Below are 7385 nucleotides of genomic sequence, written 5' to 3' on the forward strand. Positions count from 1 at the left end.
GATCCATGCTGGTCGCAAACCCATTACTGTGAAATCATTTGTATTCGTGGGCATGACATTTCGTGGTTTTATCAAAACTGGCATTTTCGTGGGGTCTTAAATTCGTCGATTTTCATTTTCTTGTAAAAACATAATAACAAGCAATGGAAAGTAATCTTCAACTTAGTCACCGCGCTGTTTAACTTACCGCGTGTATATAAAACAGCTCTTGTCAATAAATTTAATCTTTGCCTTTGGGAGTAACACAGTTACTGCCAATAATTGACAGCAATTTACAAGTTGTGTGACATGATACGAAGCTCCATTGGTAACACTACCCCTATATTTATCCAATGTAAATATCGCATAAAAATTATACGACATCTGCCACATTTTAAACCATTGAGTTAAAAAGTTTACACCCTAATCGGTCCAAAACTACACACTACGTCACATCGACTGTGTAATTTATATGCATACAAATTAATATAGTTAGGCTCAATACAGTTAGATATGTATGTGTGCATCTAGTAAAAAAGACTGCGGCGTTTTGATATTTTTTGAAATAGCAGTCACACAAATACATATTGAAATTCATTTAAATGGATCATATAAACACTAGTCTTGTAAAGTTTTATCGGCGAATAAACTTAACGTGACGCAAACAGTTATTTAACACTGAGAGTTATTGACTTAGTTTATTCCAATATATCGAGTAAAAATCTACATAAATTAGGTAAAAAGATTAATTTACTATTAAATTAAATATTACATTATATCCTTATCAATTATCATGGTTGTTGAAACAAAAAGTACAAAATGTCTAACGGTTGACATTCATTTATATTTGTTCATAATTCTACATCAGTGGCCATTCTTCAATTGATTATGATTGTAAGATATACGTTCAACCGAAATAAACTTTATTTTTCCTTTAGATGTCAAACATTTACATTTTAGTTATGCATTTTTAAAGAGTGCATCCTCTGTGAATGACCACCTGGTAGAACTTCTTTCAGTCCGTATTAAGTCTTAGAATATTATGAAATAATAGTCAAGATGTTCCGGTTGTGTGAGAAACATTAAGAAAAACAGAAAAACAAACAAATATTTTTAAATGCCGATTTCTTAAAGAACAAACACAGTATTTTAATAATCTTATATCGCGGAACACACGCATTTAAGTTGACGTCACGCATGCAACGGCTGTGTGAACGGTGCAAAAACACAAGTACACTAAACTTTAAATCATCGTCGTGGTGGAACAATTTACAATTTTAATGAAATGATGATATATAATGTATTTCAATAAAAAGTATCAATCTTAAAAGGTAAAACAAATACCATCAATCAGTTCGGCAAAGTGATTTGGGTCATAGAAGCTTGTATAGTCAGTGGTTTATTATAAATCTGACTGAATAAACTCAGTTTTCGAATGGTAAACATCAAACTGTAGTATATACAAAATAATTATTAGCATAAATACGAATGTCATGAATAACTGCCAAAACGACATTGTTTATATCATTACAGAAGGTGTAAAGACATTACTTTCATACCAGACTTAGCGTGTAAGACTTACACCACTCAGACAATAAAAATCCTCGCAACCGAAATAAACACACTTGAATCCCGCTTAATGGCGTTAAAGCAAAAGAAAGTGAAGGAACTGGATAATGCAGAGAAAGAAAAAAAGTCAATTGATTCAAGAAATTAAATCAGAAAGGAAGAATATCAACGACCGTTTAGACAAGATGGAAATGGAACTTCTTCAAGAAGTGGATGCAACATTTCAAATAAAACTGCAACATATAGAGTCAAACATGAAAGAAGTTGATGCGCGGATTGTTGTACTACAAGAGAGTCTACAGAAGATAAATGCTGCTAAACATGAAAACAAATCAGAAAAATATGTACAAATAAAGAGAATTAAGGAGAAATATAAAAATACAAGAGACTGTTTAAAGGAATTTCAAGGGTCAAGCAAAACTGGCACATTACGGTTTGATCCATACCGACAGAGGACTGATTCGGAATGCAACACTATTGGAAACATACTTCATCTTCCGGCCATTGAATTAGGAAAATGTACTGAATTTAATGTACGGATAGCAGATGACAAAGAGAATAGCGATATAATTGACATGTGTATGTGTGAAGATGGATGCATTGTAATGACTGATTACAAAAACAAGAGGATCAAGAAAATGAATGAATCATTTAAGGTCGTATCTTCACTGAATGTTGCTGACAGTCCCTATGGCATTTGTCAAGTTGGAACGTCATTGCTTGCCGTAACTTTGATTAATGATAGAAAAGTCCAGTTTATCTCTCAAAAAGAGACAATGGAGTTACAGCAGTCATTCGGAGTAGGTGATAGATGTCGTTGTATTGCTTACAATGACGGGATGATCTATGTTTGTTGTGGCGGATCAGAAAAACGTAAAGAAGGTGTTGGTCATATTGAGGTATATTCACCTACTGGAAAAATGGTAACACCATACTATGGTGAGATAAAATGTCCTGTAGGTGTAGCATTCCCGATTTCGACAGTGGATATTTTTGTGAGTGACGCGTATAAAGGTATCTTTGTCATAGACAAAACGTGAGGCATGACAAACATTAATGTAGATAACAACGTATTCTCTCATGCTGAAGGTATCTGTAAGATAAACAAGAGTCAGTTCTGTGTTGCTTTTAATTTATCACACAATGTTCTTTTGATGTCACATGACGGGAAGGATCGAGTAGAGCTATTGACAGGAAAAAATGGTATAAAAAATCCTATAGGTCTGTGTTTCGATTACAAAAGGTCTAGGCTTCTTGTCTCCAGCGATAAAAGTGACAAAATAATGGTTTATACTTTAAAAGTAACTAATTAATTTGTCTATAAGGAAAACAAACGGTGTGATGTTAGAGTGTTTTCGAGTTGAAATTTGATCAAATTACCGTTTGTGAAATATGGAAGGTATGTGTCACTGAAAATATTTTGTCTGGTGAAAAAAAAATGTTTTAACACTCTGCTGCAAAAATATAGTTGATGATAAGATAAATATTAATTTCAATTATCTGATCGGTGTTTTGCAGACGTTTTGTATGCTTTATATCTAATTCATTCTTTTTAATTGAAAATGTTCAGGTAATTTATTGGATGATTTCCAATGATACAGAGCATAGAGACTATCAATCGCATCATCTCGGTCCTTTTCCGCCAAACTTCGGACAAGTTATTAAGAATAATGGCCGAGGTGCTCCGATTGAGAGACTACGTAGTATTTATTTTATTGGTTCTCAAATGTTTACTGGTACTTGATGAAGCTCAGTGCTGAAACAGCACTTTCTGAGAAAAAAGTACTGTTTTCAGCTTTTGAAAATTATTACAGGGATCATGGACAAAATTAGAATATATTGTTGAAAAGGAATTTATTATGTACCAATAAAGTTATATCTGTGATTAAAGTGTTCTTGAAATGATACAAATATTTGTCACTTCATAAATGAAAAGTAGAAAGTAAAACAAACATCAAGGAATTTTAAAAAGTTAAATAAATGCATTTAGCAAATTAAGAAAACTACCTTATTGCAGTTTTTTGTGTAAATATCATTATTAAACTATAATAATGTACATTGTTAAAGGCTGTGTTTGTAAAATAATTTCATTGACAAATACTTTCGAGCTTGTTTCCATATTGGACTTTTTGTTGATGGTGCATTTGAGTTTTTAGGAAATTCTGAAAATGTTGGCGTACTAACTTGAAAGGGGTTTGGGAAAATGAACGTCAAACCGGTTGTTTCGAGTCTGCATGTTGTGCTTTGAAATAAGTAGTATCAAGAGGATGTTAAAATCATATCCAATATGAGTACAAAGTTTTCGTAATAGAATTTATTTGTTGAAAATTTATGCCAAGAAAGGCTTATCAAAACAAGTTGCATATAATATATTGAGATAATGCCAAACAGATCTGTATTTTTTGTGTTTTATTTTCTTCAGACTTCATTTGCCTTATTGTTGTCGCAAATGTAACATAGGTATATTTTCCATATTGTTATAGACATATTTTTTATATCTTATGTAAAATAAATTCACAATTCTTTTGTATATAAATGTTAACATAAAATGTTATTGTATTATTATGAAAATAATTATGATATTTGACTTACATATAAATATAAAAATGACCAAAAAAAGATAACTGGATTAGTGCTATTTAAATTGACGTTTCCAATTATGAAACTTTTGAGAAATTAATACTTATGATCAATTCTGTATGTTTGATTGTATAATTGAGGAATTTCGATCTGTTTGCATGATTGTGTATGTCTCTTTTTAATGTATTCATTATGAAATAAGACTTTGACTGAGGACATTCATTGTATAAGGAAAGGTGATGTGCAACATAATACATCAATTATATATACAAAAGTCATTTCAATGTTATTGATTAATCTTACTTCTTTATAAATTTGAATAAAAATATGATAAATACACATTTATATAAATTACTTTTAGATTCTTAACTGATTATTTTCACAACTCTTGTATAAACATGTCTTAGTACTCTATCTGAAAAAATACTAACATCTTTTATTGTTAATACTTTATGGCTTGATTAAGGCAGGTTATCTTTTTCTTAGTCGTTTTGTAAAACAAGTCAATTATGATTATTTGATGACATTTGTTTGGTAATGTATTTTAAGGCTTAATAACTATGACTATAATTTCTCAGTTTTCTTGTTGATTTTAATATTTTAAATAAGTTTTATTTTGAATTTTGGACGAATAATATCAAGTCGTAATTACAATTTTAGAACTTGTTATACCATGAACATTAAAACATAACTGAAATAATTCATATGCTAGCTTTTTTAAATATATGTGTACAATATTTAAGTTTGTGAAATTATCATTATTTCATCAAAGTGAAAATAAATGATAGAACTGAACATTGAACTTTTTGTTTTTAATATACAATCATTTACAAAGGGAATACTGGATGTCACTGCCAGTGAGTCTAGTTTCGCGGTGACCCGAAAGCGCAGGACTTGCCGGCGACCCTCAGTAACAAATTACTTACGAAGTTAAGGCCAATTACAATGCAAAGCAAAATAAAGTGAAAATTTACAAAAATTTGAACTTCATTGTAGTCCAGATCATAGTAATTTTAATTTTTTTCAACAGAAGGTCCTCAAAAAAAGTTATGCATCAGTATCGTGGTAATCAATTCATAAATTAGAGTTATAGCCAATTATAGCAAAAGTAAGCAAGATTCATTAATTTTACTTTCGGACTCAAGGATGAGTTAAGGTCAAAACCAATTTGGTCTGCTAAAGGTGTTCTTGAAAACATTATCATGTTTAAATTAAAATCCAATCATAAGTAACAATAATTATAGCCAATATCAAGTAAAGTTAACATAGCAAAAGAGGCCTACAAAAGATATGTTCCTGCGCAATGTATTTGTCAAGTAATAAAGGCTATAAAAGAAAACGTGTAAAAATTTTGTTTCTATCACAAATGAATTTGATTTGATCGATAAATAACTAAAACTTTTTAGATACCAAAATCCTTGACCTTTAACAAATTGACCCAAAGCTCCAACAAAGCTTAGATGAAACATCGTAATCACACACCAAATATGAAAGAAATCATTTGATAGATAAAAACCAAAAATGTAAAAATCTATTTTTAGCACGGTTACCTTCAACTTACTGGACTAAGTGCTCCTACGCTCCACTTAAACTGACGAACAATGCAGATATGAAAGACTTCAATCAATGAATAAAGACTGCATGAGAGAAGTAAAGACTGTATTTTAAGCACTGGTGAACTTAACCCTAATGATCCTCAAACTCTAGACAAAGGCATATTCCTACCAAATATTGAAAACATCAAATATTAAACAAAGGCAGTATGTCATAAAGTGTAGAAATTTTTCAATATCGTGGCTTCAAGCTAGTTGCATTGCATATGCGACCAAAACCTTTCTAATTCTCATAATAGCCATAATTGGCGTAAATGACAAACTGTTGTGTTTAGTCAGAATTATCTGTGAATGACATATGTGGCATTCTAGCATTACTGTTGAAAGTTGACCTCATGTGTCTCCAGTCCATTGTGCATCTATTCAGGTACGATAAAAAAACTATGAAACAGCACTAGGGACTAGTAAAATAGATTAATAAAATACATAGATATAGCTTTGTGGTAATATGACCATCATAGTTGAATGCATTTAGCAAGTAACTTACTGCAGCTGAAAGTGAATTGCCTTTTGCCACAAGTGAAGCAAGAAGAGCCAAAACCAAACACTCAGTGCAGTCTGATCGGGCTTGATATAGTTTAATTTAAGCATATTTGTTTAAGCCCGATTGCAAAGCAAGATCTTGCAACTTATAATAATCATTTTCGAGTTCGCTTCCTAAACCTAATTAGTACTGGTATCATATGAGGAGTCATGATCGCGACTCGAGTAGTAGGAATCGAACCCATGATCCTTCGGTTGAGAGGCAAACACCTAAACCACTAGGCAACCGCTCTCCTGTTGGCCCTATATTGTTGGCAAAGCATTTTTTGTATTCTTTGTAAACATAAACTGTTTCAAATTCAAATACAGAGCAAATCCATTACACTTACATTGAAGATTGCTCGTTAACAAATTAAAAACAATAAAGATAAAATTGTTTTGAGATTTTATACATGTAAATAACATACATGTATGCAAACAATTATCACAATATGATACAATACATATTTGTCAGTATTATTCCTTAAGACTTCTACAAGTGCTTTTGTTTCTATAGAAAAACTACAAGATTTAATAAATTAAGGATAATCACTTTTTTCATGATTTTTGTTTAATAATTAACCTTCACGCAATCACTTGTAAATTTTAACAGCAAAGGAAAGGGGCACTTTTGGGCATAAGTTATTAAGTTCAATTAAGTGTTTCTTCTGATAGAAAAACCTAAAAGTTTTCCTTAGTATTAAATATAATAGTAGCCGTCTGAATGTGAGATGGTATTTTGATAACATTTCTGTTGTATAATTCAGAAGACAAACAACGTTTGATTTAAGAATATTAATATTTCTACAATGCATTGTGAGATAAATATATATGTGATTATAGAAGATAATAACAATAATAATAATAATAATAATAATAATAATCGGCAAGATCGCTGAATTAATAACGTGTATTCTCGTGACTAAAACAATTCCCTACCTGTCATTGTCTATACATCGCACGATTACAACTTACGGTATATTTTCAGCTTTAATATGCATTTGCAATATATCATGAAAGACATATACTAATGTATATTAATGATGACACAAATATTAATTGCACCCTAATGGTTCTGGATCAAATAATTCAGCTGTTGATATCGGCTTGCTAAATAAATGT

This window comes from Ruditapes philippinarum, unplaced genomic scaffold (genome assembly GCF_026571515.1).
Source record: "Ruditapes philippinarum isolate M1 unplaced genomic scaffold, ASM2657151v2 ctg5675_1_1_1_1, whole genome shotgun sequence".
Classification (NCBI taxonomy): domain Eukaryota; kingdom Metazoa; phylum Mollusca; class Bivalvia; order Venerida; family Veneridae; genus Ruditapes; species Ruditapes philippinarum.